The 12,548-nt window shown below is 44.8% G+C and overlaps 1 protein-coding gene across 1 annotated transcript in view; it reads right to left on the bottom strand.

The window, feature by feature from the left end:
* Window positions 1–12,548, bottom strand: part of LOC140393831 (chemokine-like protein TAFA-5) — a 650,941-nt gene that overhangs the window by 146,913 nt on the left and 491,480 nt on the right. The gene's annotated exons all lie outside the window — the stretch shown is intronic.

Genomic DNA, 12,548 nt, shown 5'->3' with positions numbered 1-12,548 from the left:
CAGATTGGTCACCTAATGTCCACCTCTGTTACAACTAACCTCCATTAAAATTGGAAGCAGGTGGCTTAGAGTCAGATTTCCCATTTTATTATTTTTAGTCTCCTATCTGTCCTGGGAGTCTGTAATTGTCTCATATTGCAGACTGATGGGATGGAATAAAAACAGAAAGAATAAAAATGTCAGTAGGCCTGGCAGCATCTGTGAAGAGAGAAACAGAGTTACTCATTTTGGTTCCAGTATGACTCTTCTTGAGAGCTGGATGGGATGGAATCCCCCCACTTGATCCTTGCCCAAAATAGGTTTAAACAATCAAAAACTTCTCATTGGTGTTGGCCAAGAGCACTGAGCCGAATTTAGGAATAAATTCAGAGTTCATAATTGTGGTCAGGGTAAGGAATAGAAATGTAACATAATTGTAGTGATGCATTCTTCTGCAGGGTGGGTTGGGTTTGTGGCACCTTTTGGAGATGAAGTGTAAGCCCTGCAGTTGTTGGTGTTGGTGTTAACATGATTTGAAAATAAAGTATTTTACTCCTGAACATTAATCCTAGTCAGCAAAGACTCGCTAAGAAATGCAAATCTGCAGCTAATGCGGATGCAACATTAGAGTTTACAGAATGAATTGTCACAGTTGTAATGGTGACATATAACGTGTTACTCTTGTGCTGCTTCACTTAGTAGGGCTGAACCGGTGAGGCAGTTAGAAACTCTAAATCGTTTCTTCACATTTGTTCCTAATTTATAACTGTTGTCGCTATCAGAATAGCCTCTGCTAAACTATGCTTATTTCATATTAGTAAAATTGCTATTGTACGAATTTGCGTGAGCGTTCTTAAAAGACTGCTCCTTTAAAGCAAATGAATGATTATTCCCTGCGCAAATGGTGAGATGAATATATAACAGTGGGGCTGTTATTTTTTTTCAAATGAAATCCTAATTTCTCTTTAGAAGAATTGTCTAGTTCCTGTTAGCCTTCTGTTCAGTTACAGGCAAAGCAATACATCAGCATTGACACAAATTGTTTCAATGCCACTTGTCGGAAAGCTTGCGGAGTTATGCATATTTCTAACAATCAAGGAAACTTTTCACATGCAGTCAGGATGACAGCCATGAAGAAGTGCTAAAATCACAGCAGCTAAATATTTATGAACAGCAATACCTTATGGCAGATTAACACATGATGCGAACTGATAAGATTCGGGGAGCAACACCGTTCTGAGCCCAGATAATTTGGACTTTTACTTGCCATTTGTTGAAACCTCATGCAAGGGAGCAAAGACATTTCATGAAACAAATTGTACGAAAAGTAATTGTTAATGAAAATACAAATTACCTTTGTAAATGGAACAAATCAACTATTTAAAACAGTATAAGTTATGAAAAAACAAGATTGGTAGTGGGGGGGACAGCGAAGGAGAATTGGATTACGCTCAATATTGGAGACAGGGCTCACAATGAATAATTACTCTGCACCCAATAATAATAATCTTTATTATTGTCACAAGTAGGCTTACAATGACACTGCAATGAAGCTACTGTGAAAATCCCCCAGTCGCCACATTCCGGAGCCTGTTCAGGTACACTGAGGGAGAATTCAAAATGTCCAATTCACCTAACAACGCATCTTTCAGGACTTGTGGGAGAAAACCAGAGCACCCGGAGGAAACCCATGCAGTCACGAGGAGAACATGCAAAATCCGTACAGACAGTTACCCAAGCCGGGAATCGAACCCGGGTCCCTGGCACTATGAAGCAACAGTGCTAACCACTGTGCTACCATGATACTCAATATTGGAGCTGCCTGTCCACTTACATGGCCACCAATATTTCACCTGGCTTAATTCACCAGTGAGTACTGGAGGGCTCACCATAAGTGGTCCAGGCAGGGCCGCTGTTGGTTCGGGTTGCCGGTATTTTGCTCCATGAAATTTCTGCTGGCTGCTTGATTCTCAGCACAGGCGTACATGTTTGTGTCGCAGGAGGCAGTCATGAGCCAGCTGTAGAATGCATAACCCTAGTCACCAAGCAACAAGCCTCCAGTTCTGAATGATAAAATTCTTCAGTGCCACAATGCACTCAGCAACTGTTTCACTACTTTTCTGGTCCCTGCACCCAAATTTATAGGTTTCTGCTATCTTTAGTGACTAAGGGCTAGAATGTTCCTCCAACTTGGTGCTAATTATTTTGAATGGCACATCTTTCACCATGTTGGAAAACAAGAACATTCGTTAGCATGCCAAATACTTCTCGGCCAGAACAAACTCACCAAAGCCTAGTGTAGTCTGTAGCTGAATCAGATGGACACTGGGACTCTGCAGCAGGCTATTCAACTGACTGTTTCTGTGTGGTGACAATCATACTTAACACAATTGAGTCTAAAATCTTTAACATCCCAGCAGGTAGATCACTGCAAGTTGTTTGTTTTGTTAATCACGGTCTCTACTGCTGTTTGCTGCAAAAGGTTTTGCACTTGAATCCCATTTCATCACCAAATCAGTTACATATCGGGAGGAACTTGTAAAAAGAGATGAAGACCAAGGTGGCTAGATGTTTAATGGCATAATCGCGCACGAGGCATGATTATAACATATGAATTCTTTATAAAGTCTCTGTCATCTCCTGATGCAATGATTGACAGAAAATTGAAATGTTGGAAATATCACATTCTCCTCACTGGAGAACGGCCTAGAAATTTAGGGCCACCGTGATCTCAAAAGCCTCCCTCTGCTGCGCAACTGCAGGTCAACTTGTCGGACATGACACAGCACAGAGGCCACCTCCAGGGTAAAATGTAGGCACCTCAGACACTCCTCTTGAGATAGAGATGGGAGAAATGCTCCCCAGACACCCCGGAAGGGTCTAACCTTCTATTGTGAAACCTCCTCTTCCCTGTGCACGTAATGACTTCTCCTTGTTGCCCTTCCCCATTTCCACAAGAAGCAGCAGGCCAGCAGCTACTGCAACTATAGTCTCCATTATTGATGTAGGTTTTCCCCTGCTGGCCTCCTTGTCCAAATCCAGTGCCATTCTTGCGTAAATCCAAAGTATTTGCCAATGTCCTCCAATGACACTGAACACAGTACTTCCACTAACTCTGCAGCAGGAAAAGAAAGTCATAGGCACCTCACCTCATGCCGCTAATGGTAGAATGGGAGAAGTGGGGGGGGGTGGATTTTGGTGGAGAGGGGGTGGCAAGGGATGGGTGCAGTTGAACAGATGCTCAGCTTGGAGTACTCAAGCTAGAGAGCTAATAGGACCTGCATGGCCCAAAATGGCAGGTTGTGCACCAAATCAGCTACTCCGCATGCCTCTGTCACACAGGTGGTGCACTTGCACCGTGGCCTGGGTGCACTGGAAGTGGCTAGAAGCGATCTGGCTGACAACCTTTTGAGTTTTGGACTTCTGCAGCTCTCATACAAATGGTGCTCCGGAGTCAAACTTGCCATCCCTACTTTTTAATTTTTCTCACATCCTGTGCTCTTTGACTTATTTCTTGCCACACTGCTGCCCGTTTTTCAGTGTGAATGAGGCAGTAGTGAAATTAAACTCGTAAAGAACAAATTGCCATGGGGTTTCAGCCTAACGTCCATCTCTTGTGATTGTCAAATGGACCTTGATTTAAACAGCCAGCCCTCCTGACAGAACCAAGGAGGAACCTCATGTATATGTTTAAAAGTCAAGGTCAGAATATTGTTGTTTTGTGCAATCATCTGTGGAAGCACAGACTGCACAAGCCTCACCCAGCAAGGCTCAAGGTAGAGTGACCTTAAAGGAAGTGCTGGAAGCTGTTTGGAGAACATGTTCGTAAACCTTTCTTCACTGAATTTTGTTAGACCAGGAGGGGCATAAATGCTCCCTGCCATCCTCATAAAAATCTGCCTGCTGTCTGCTGCTCTTCCCCGCTGGTATAATCCTCTTAACAGTGACATCAGCAGTGGCGCAATCATTCTGCCCACTTCCTCATCGCCCAAAGTGTGAAATGAAAATTGCCCCGTTGCCAGATATAATTAGATAGAACACATACACAGAAACTGCCCATTCTGCCCAAATACTCTATAATGCCCTTTATATTCCACACGAGTCTCCTCCCGTTCAATCTATCTCTGTTGTCTAGTCCCCATTTTTACAATGAGCTCAGCCCAACAGGAACTGCAAATATGGGCGGGACATACCCGTCGTGTTGAGCCTGAAAAGCAACGTGGCGCAACGCGACCAGTAGTTGCCGGGAGATCCTACTTCCGGGATCTACCCGGCTCGCCACGCCTCGCGAGATATAATGTGATCTTGATGTGAATCCCACCTATTGTGGGCGGTATCACTTTCTGACAAATCTGATTATTAGAATGAAACAGCTAGTCGCACTCTAATATGCATTCCCGAGATCTAACCAAGATGTGGGACCACCCCCTTCTCCTTGAAGACCGTGGGAGAGCACCAGTCAGTACTAGTCTCCACAAATGGGGACAAGACGCAATGGCACTCGTGGGGGTCTCCCAGGAGATTGGAAGCATACCATCTGGGTGGGGTGGTACCTGGCACTGCAGTGCCAGCCTGGCACCCTGGCAGTGCCACTTTGGTGCCAGGCTGGCACATTTATGTGCAGCGGTGATTGGATCGGGGTGGGGTAGGGACTGCCCTGTGCAGGTGTGGGGAGTGAGCCCCCCCCCCCCCCAAGGTATCCTCATATAGTAAATTGGGGCTTATGGGGGGGGGGACCAGGGATTGACTCAAGGGCTGAAGAGTTCAGGACGCCAGTTAAAAATGGCAATCCGATCTCTCACCGCACTGATGTGTTCCGACGAGCAGAGCTTATCAGGGAGTTCCCCGCTGAGGCCCTCGATCTACCTGGATGGGCGTTTGATTGCGTGGCGTTCCTCTGCATTCCGAGCACCCAGAGCACCCAGCTAATCTCGCACTACGGGTCTCTGTCCCCATCCGGGTAGATCACGCCCTATAGTTTCTATTACTTAGCGCCTTTCAATCGACCTCTCTATCCCCTTTTGTCTCATGCACATTCATCTAGCTTCCTTTTGGACGCATCTAAGCTATTTGTCATCTCTTCTGGTTGGCAAGTTCCACAGACTAAATGCTCCCTGAAATTGTGTTACTTACTTTTGACTCGCTTGCTGATATTATAAACTTTTAAGTTGAATATATTTGCGATCGTTACAGTGAGGGACTTGAATCATGGGAAACGCACCACGTCCCCATTCCAGGAATGTCACTATTGGGTCCCGAATTTCCCAGGCCAGGTGCAAGAAAAATTGGATGCAGATAAACTCCCTCCAATTTGACTTAGCAAGATGCCTTTGCCACATTGTTTGACTGCCCCGTTTGTTACCTGCAATTATGCCTTCTTTTGTTTCATCAAAATTGACACGTAATATTGGTTTTGTGCCATATATTTATGCATGAAGAATTGGGTTCAGACTGTCCAAATTATTTCGCAAAGCGATCAAACAAAGGGGGATATTTTTTCCATCAGCCTGCGTGGACTTGAAATCAGGCCACAGAAGTAAAATGTCGCTGCCTAACCTACTTTGTCTCATTCCCTGTTTCAGTATATAGCATATGCAGCTGTGTCAGTAGAAATGCTAATACATTCCATTAGTCAGAAACACTCACATTGATGTTGACATAAAATGCAAAATTAATCACTTATTTTCCTTGCATATTCAGTTTAGGCCGGAGTTGTGCAAAAAATTGATATAAAGTAACACAAATATTGAGTTATTAACTTTTATTTTAATGGGGGTTGTTATAAGCATGGGTTTTAATGATGTGATGTGAGTCATGTGTTACCTTGCTCCACAGATATCAACAAGCTTCTGCTTTAAACGGGATGAAGTGTTAGATTTATGAGGGTGCTCTTGCCTGTGTTATTTGTTGCAAGAGTATGCTTGGATCCAGTATAAATACATATGTGTGAGATACATGCAGAGAAAAGTAAATGAATATTAATCAAGCCGACTATTGGTACTATATGGTAGAAAGTAAAATATAAATCTGCTTATTATTCCCAAATAGTGTGGTACGGGTAGTGTCTAACGATGTGCAGGTTAGGTGGCGTCACGAGGATAGGGTGAGGGAAGTGGGCTTGGTTGGAGTGCTCTTTCAGAGGGTCGGTGCAGACTCGATGGGCCGATTGGCCTCCTTCTGCACTGTAGGGATTCTACATGACTGCTTAAAATACTTGATAGGCACAGCATTAAGTCGATAGTCACAGAAAGAAAACTGGTTGCATCATCCTATCATGCTATATTTTGTATTCCGCTGACACGTGAGAATTTCTTTCACCCGTGGCATTTGTCAAAAACTCACTGAATAAATTGTGCTTTCTTAGAATGCGACTGCAATCGTTCCTTTAACCAATGTCAAACCTAGAATCATGTAATTAACCATTTTATCTAACCAATTTTCAGCTGTCTAGAAAATGCTAACTTAATAAGAAATGTCATATTGACGCAGTTCATCACCACATTCAATGTACCAAATTAATCTCACTTATTGGTTGCTTAATGCATGGCAGCCATTATATTCGAGCGTAGGCAATGAATATTTCAGGAGCATTTGAATACACATTCATTATCTGCATGCTTGAAGGGTTGGCATCAACGAACAGAAAATAAACGATCAATGCAAAGTTTTAGGAATAGATATTAATGCCCCGAGTCCCATTAGCTACTTTTTAATCTTCATTCACGGATTGGAAACATTTGGAGCATTTGAACCTATCAATGTTGGCTACTGGATTGCTCGACCAATTTATTTGATGAATAGGTGAGTTCTACAAATCAAGAAAGTCCCGTGTTTAATCCTTTAGTCCCAACTGGCCTCAACTGGGTGATGGCGGGTGGCACTACAATTGAGACCAGTTCCTCGGAATTAGAAAGAGAAACACATTGAGGGTGTGTTTCTGCTTTTCATTACCATCTATCATTTCCTGCTCAAGTGTGTGTAAATGGGCATTGGGTGAGGCCAATTGACATCAAGTCATGCAAGAAGATATTCAGGCAGGTGAAAGGGGCACCTGAAAGGAGAAGAGGAATTTAGAACGGTGGCAATGTTTAGGGATGAAATTCCAAGGCGTGAGGCCTATGCAGTCAATGACATGGCCTCCATGGATGGTGATTATAATTAGGAATGTCAAGAGGCCAGAATTAGAGGAACCCAGAGATCCTGGATGGTTGCAGGGCAGGAGGGTTTTGGATTGTGGGGGGTGCAGCTTGGGCAGTGGAGATGGGGAGGGATGAGGGATTTGAAAAAAGAAACAAATGTCAGACCAGGATTCAACAAAGGCCAGCGAGCACTAATGGGACTTTCAGCAATTAGGATGCAGGGAGTGTACATCAGTGAGAAGTCAGTCCCTTCAAGAAAAGTGGGAAAATTAGAAATTACCTTGAATAATAAACCAGTTGTTTCTTATTTTGTTTAGCTGAAACAGGCGCAATGTGTGTTCATGTTCTTTCTGTCTGTAAAGTACAGGGCCATGTACATTAATATATGGAGCTGCCAGTACACCCTAGTGCGCCACACAATGAGCCTGACTGACAATCTTAAATTGGTTGTCAGCATAATTCTTAGCCCACAACTATGTTGACAATCTATTTTTGTGCCACAGTGTGGTAAATCTGTGGCACAAAAATTACCAAAAGCTAGCCTCCCATGGGATGGTAGGCTGCCATCTGAGGCCTAGATGTTAGGAACACAATTTTATGAAGTTCCATCCACCTTGGAACACAGTGAACACATTGAATGCCAGGTGACGCACTTCAAACTTATCTTGACTTGATACTGTGGTCTTGGTACAGCACACTCACCATGGCTCCCTTAGGATGCTGTGTTGATGTGCATAAAAGAGCTGACCTCATTTGAATCTATAAACCTAGTTGAGTTCAATATTTTAGAAACATTTCCAATATGCCAGAGTACTATAGGTAACTGGGGTTGGAATGTTTGATTGATTGATTGATTGATTTGATTTATTGTCACATGTACCGAAGTACAGCGAAAAGTATTTTTCTGCGGCCGAGGGATTGTACACAGTACGTATATAGTGGACAAAGAGAATAATCAACAGCGAACATTGACAATGGTACATCGATAAACAGTGATTGGTTACAGTGCGGAACAAGGGGCCAAACAAAGCAAATACATGAGCAAGAGCAGCATAGGGCATCGTGAATAGTGTTCTTACAGGGAACGGATCAGTCCGAGGGGGAGTTGTTGAGGAGTCTTGTAGCTGTGGGGAAGAAGCTGTTCCTACGTCTGGATGTGCAGGTCTTCAGACTTCTGTATCTTCTGCCTGATGGAAGGGTCTGGAAGAAGGCAATGCCTGGGTGGGAGGGGTCTCTGATAATACTGTCTGCCTTCCGGAGGCAGCGGGAGGTGTATACAGAATCAATGTGGGAGTGACAAGCTTGTGTGATGCGTTGGGCTGAGTTCACCACAGTCTGCAATTTCTTGCGACCTTGGACCGAGCAGTTGCCACACCAGGCTGTGATGCAGCCGGATAGGATGCTCTCTATCGCACATCTGTAGAAGTTTGTGAGAGTCGATGCAGACATGCCAAATTTCTTTAGCTTCTGTAGGAAGTAGAGATGTTGTTGGGCTTTCTTGACTGTTGCATCAACATGAGTGGACCAGGGCAAACAGTTGGTGATGGTGACTGTGGTGATGTGCATCACTGTGGGTACACGGGGGGTTAATGTAAATACATGTAGGCTAGCTAGACACTAGAGGGAGCACCAGAGACATCACACACACACACTCAACCAATAGATCAGTTAGATAGGACACGACCAATGGACATTCACGATGTACACAGAGGTGACACGACCACGCAGGGCATTACACCAACCCATATATAAAGGACACCACACACATGATCTGCCTCTTTCCAGTGGAGACAGTCAGTGGGTACAGACACAGGGTTGATTCAATATCACTCCCACCACGTGGATTGCAGCAACTGGTTATTCAGTCTGGGTAGCTATAGTAGGATTAGCAGTAGTGTCGAACCCGAGTAATAGATGTGTAAATAGTTTAATAAACGTGTTGAAGTTATCTCCACATCTGAACCTTCCTTTGTCAAGTGCACCACAAGAAAGCCGCTTATGCTACACCTACAACATAACAAATCATGGTACCAGCAGTGAACTGTTTCAACCCATATAGCCATACCTCAGCGTACATTGACAACCAGCAACGATACCAGGCAAGATGTTCGAGATCCGGGTTCCGCAGCAGCTCCAGTGCCACGGCTATCTCCGCGAAAACTGGCAGGCATTCCGGCAAAAGTTTGGAATCTTCCTGGTAGCAGCCGACCTACAAGACGTGGCCAATGCTGAAAAGACAGAGCTTCTGCTCACCATCGCCGGTGCCAGAGCAGAAGAAATCTTTTAAAAATTCAAGTTCTCCAAAGGGCAAAACAGGAGCGACTTCCAGGCAGTCCTGGACAAATTCGGCAAATACTGTGAGGAAAACACACTCCAACCAGCAAGAAAAGGTAAGAGAAGCTCCAATACTCACCACGAGGCTGAGATCCCGGAGCAGGGAACAATTTTGATTGGTGGCCATCTTTCTAAAGGGACTGCACTTGCGCAGTTGCGCGAGAAGCGTACAGACGGGAAGGTCCGTTTGCGCATGTAAACCCCCGGTACAGGAACAGCGATTTGCGCATGCGCAAACGCTTTCTACGTATGATGTCACATGCGTCATGACATCAGAGGCCCCGGACCACACCCATTTAAAGGGGAAACATTCCAAATCAAAGAAAAAATCTTTTCAAGCCGTAAAACAACCTTATTTCACCTGGAATGACAGCGCAATGCCTCAAATTGAACCAGGAAATGAAATTAACCTCTGAAGAACACTGCAACAAGCAGTTACCTATGCCCAAACCGATGATTCCGACCTTGAATACTTCGAAACCGACCTTTACGTTTTCTCTGGACCTCGCGAGCCCAATGCCACCTCCGACGTAAACAGTGATGATATGGTCCTAGAAGACTACGACTCGGACAAAGGTTTTTTCATTAGAAATGGCGACCCCCGTACTGAATCCAATGCAGACTCGGATTCATTCTTGGTATTTGAGGATCTTCAGTCCAGCATCTACGACATCCCGACTCGTGAGTGCAGGATTATGCTGCGGCCTGAAACCAAGAGACAGAGAGCGGTACAAGCCCACAGAGAGCGGCCTGCTGCCACACAGAGCATGGTCCACGCACCGCTCAGGGTTCCCGACTCTACGAAAAAAGACACGCAAGACTCCACACTGCAGTCCTTGCATGAACAAGAAGTGACTCCAGTGTCACAAGCCTCCACAGCGAGCCCGTGGACAGACTCCACGATAGAAGAAACGCAAGACTCCAGAGCGCAGTCCTGGCACACACAAGATGTGACTCCAGTGTCACAAGCCTCCACAGCGAGCTCGTGTACAGCCCCCACAATAGAAGCAACGCAAGACTCCGACGCGCAGTCCTTGCAGGAACAAGACCATGAGGGTCTAGCAATCTCCTCTGTCTGATTAGCGGCAGACGATGTAAGTCTGCCATGCTCAAGTAAACAGCAAGAAGACAATGACAATCTACCATGCTCCAGTGCACAGCAGGATAACCATGACGGTCTATCATGCTACAGTGAAGAACAAAACGACGATGACAGTCCAAGACCAAATGAAGGACAACAGCAAGACAATGGCAGTCCACCCACATTGTTTGTGCCACCAGATGAAGACTCTGACAATTTACCCAACCCAAGTGAACAACAAGCAGCTACTGAGGCTCTACCCACGGTATGTGAGATGAGCGACGACAGCATCCCACTTCCCATGCAAGGTGTACAAGGTGACAGACCTCAGCTAGTGTGTACAGAGGCACTCGACAATCACTGTGAGACCACTGGTGACTCCGGTGCCACCACAATATTTCCACCCTCATTCGCTCGAACCTCTCTACAAGTCAATGCATTCCTGCATTCACAGTAACTTCATTTGAAGCCTACTTGTGACAATAAGCGATTTTCATTCATTCGTTCATGTTCCAACTCCAGACGTGCAGCTTCAAGAAATCTCAGCTGATTCCAGTGAACCTGCTCAGACTCCGGACGGGGAGCATCAACAAACCGACACTGACTCAGTTAATACAGACCAGACTCCAGATGGGGAGCAACCAAACGCCGACTCTCATTCACGTAAGCCGGACTTTACTCCAGACAGGGAGTGCCACAACCTCAGTGATGGCACGCTCAGGGTGACAGCAGATGCCACAATGACAGGAGATGGATCACTTAACAATTACACTGGGTCAGTAATAACAAGCAGCGGCTACAGTTCAAGAGGAATACACCAATATTGGGTCACTGTCTGTGCGGAGTCTGCACATTCTCCCCGTGTGTGCGTGGGTTTCCTCCGTGTGCTCCGGTTTCCTCCCACAGTCCAAAAGATGTGCGGGTTCAGTGGGTTGGCCATGCTAAAGTGCCCATAGTGTCCAAAATTGCACTTAGTGTTGGGTGGGGTTACTGGGTTATGGGGATGGGGTGGAGCTGTGGACCTTGGGTGGGGTATCCCAAAGCACTTAACACCCAATAATATATTTTCGGCATATGATCGCCGTTGTTGTGAAGCTCAACTTTACAAGACAGTTATGTTTAAACTGTCTGGTATGGCAGCTGCTCAGTCCAAGATCGCAAGAAACTGCAGACTGTTTTGTCGATGTACCATTTGTCAATGTTCCCTGTTGATTATTCATGTGTCTACTATGTATGTACTGTGTACGTTCCCTCAGACGCTGAAAAATACTTTTCACTGTACTTCGGTACATGGGACAATAACTCAAATCAATCAATCAATCAATCTCATTTAATTCAAGGTAAAATGTAATAGTTTGAAGAGGGGAAAGTTACCTCCTGCTGGATCTGCCCAGAGATAAGCCCATATGACCTGGTTGCCATGGAGACAGAGGCCCAGGCCAAAACTTATCAAAAATAAGGTGCAAGTTTTAGCATCTGGGCACAAAGAAAGAGGTTCTGTTCTTTCTGTGAAGAGTTTCAAAGACTCTCAGAGTCAGTCAGGCAGAGAGATTTGGAGTAGTCCAAAAACAGATGCTGCCGAGCCAAGAAAAGGAAATGGAATGTTTTGGTGTTAACGACTGAGCAGAGTGTCAATGAGGACAGATTTCCTGTTTGAAGAGAAAAAGCTTGTGGAGGACACTGGAAGATTCACGCTGGTGGGGAAGGGACAAGAGATCCAGCTGAAACTAGGATAAGCTTTTGACTTTATATACATGACTACATTTCTGCTGAGAGTATAGTCCAATATATAAATGTGGCATGGGGCTTTTAATTGTGTTAAGAGGTGAATGAAGAGTAACTGTAGTTTAATGTATTAATTGTCCACTAAGTAATGTTTAGTTGATGTTGAATTCAATTTGTTACAGTAAAAGTCTTAAAGAGTGAAATTTGTCATATGATTCTTTGCATAGATTACTGGGAAATTCCTATCTTCTTTTAAAACTTAGCGCTCTCAATGGCAGTAATAACACTAT

This window comes from Scyliorhinus torazame, chromosome 17, assembly GCF_047496885.1.
Source record: "Scyliorhinus torazame isolate Kashiwa2021f chromosome 17, sScyTor2.1, whole genome shotgun sequence".
Lineage (NCBI taxonomy): Eukaryota > Metazoa > Chordata > Chondrichthyes > Carcharhiniformes > Scyliorhinidae > Scyliorhinus > Scyliorhinus torazame.
Note: the sequence above shows the minus strand (reverse complement) of the source record. Positions and strands in the feature narration are given on the sequence as shown.